Source organism: Clupea harengus, chromosome 14 (assembly GCF_900700415.2).
Source record: "Clupea harengus chromosome 14, Ch_v2.0.2, whole genome shotgun sequence".
NCBI classification, from domain to species: domain Eukaryota; kingdom Metazoa; phylum Chordata; class Actinopteri; order Clupeiformes; family Clupeidae; genus Clupea; species Clupea harengus.
In genome coordinates, this window is record NC_045165.1 from 4,937,145 (window position 1) to 4,938,585 (window position 1,441).

The following is a 1,441-nucleotide window of genomic DNA, read 5'->3' on the forward strand; positions in this document are numbered from 1 at the left end:
ACCCACACCCACACCACATACAGACACACACACACACACACACACACAGAGGAAGAGTGGGAGTTCATGCAATTTATTTATGCAGAAGCTGCAGTTTGAGTGAGAATAGAGTCCGTTAGGGCTTGGGTGACTCACATTGTCCTCTAAACCAATTGAGCTGGATGCTGCTGTGTGTAGCGATACCTGTCAGGACTGAACAGACACGGCAGCAGCTGCACCTGAGGACACAAAACGCATTTCCTCAGCAGTGTCTGCTTTAATACCCTTTTATCCTCCGAGTACCTGGCAGTTTCACACTTCACCTCCTCCAGTCAAAACCCACTGCATTATTATCATCCACTCAAAACCATTATACTGTGATAAATCATGTCAACGACTGACGGACGTCACGCACTTTCTCTAGCAGGTGCACGTTCCTTGTGACAAACCACACAATCTACGTGGCTGTCTCACTCCCGTCGAGGGACTCTCATTTTGTTATGGAGGGTGACAATGCATTAAAGTATCATTGAGGTCCATCCGAAAGTATAAGCCCATTCAATGATGGAAGTCAAGCAACAACTTGGAACCGATGGCAAACGCTGTTATTGGATTATTATGTTTGGATGGTTCCACTACTGGCCCCTTGTTAAAGCCTAACTACGTAACCAGCCAATGAGTCAGTGTGAAAGGTATGTCATTATGCAAACATGCACTGCACACACACCTTTCAGATTCTGTGTATTATAGCTAAAGCATGCACTGCAGAATGAACAGAGGGGGGAGGGGGGGGGGGGGGGCTGTCAGTGATGCATCTAATTAGTGAGATGAAGAAGCAGGAGCTGACTGTTGGCTGACAGGCAGCAGAGATCTGGCAGGAAATGTGTGTGTGTGTGTGATGTGTGTGCATGTGTGTTTGTGCGTGTGATGTGTGTGCATGTGTGTGTTGGTGCGTGTGTGTGTGCATGTGTGTGTGTGTGCAGGTGTGTGTGTGTGTGTGTGTGTGTGTGTGTGTGTGCATGCAGGGTGAGGTTAATGGTTGGTGTAAGGATACTCCAGCATGTCACTGACAATCACCATTAGCAGCAGAGGAGAAAGCCAGGAAGGAAGAGAAGGGGAAAGAACTGAAAGAACAGAGGGATCAGAGAGAAGTGCATGGAGTGATAGAGAGAACAGAGGGATCAGAGAGAAGTGCATGGAGTGATAGAGAGTGAAAGAACAGAGGGATCAGAGAGAAGTGCATGGAGGGACAGAGAGAACAGAGGGATCAGAGAGAAGTGCATGGAGTGATAGAGAGTGAAAGAACAGAGGGATCAGAGAGAAGTGCATGGAGTGATAGAGAGAGTGAAAGAACAGCGGGATCAGAGAGAAGTGCATGGAGGGATAGAGAGAGTGAAAGAACAGAGGGATCAGAGAGAAGTGCATGGAGGGACAGAAAGAACAGCGGGATCAGAGAGAAGTG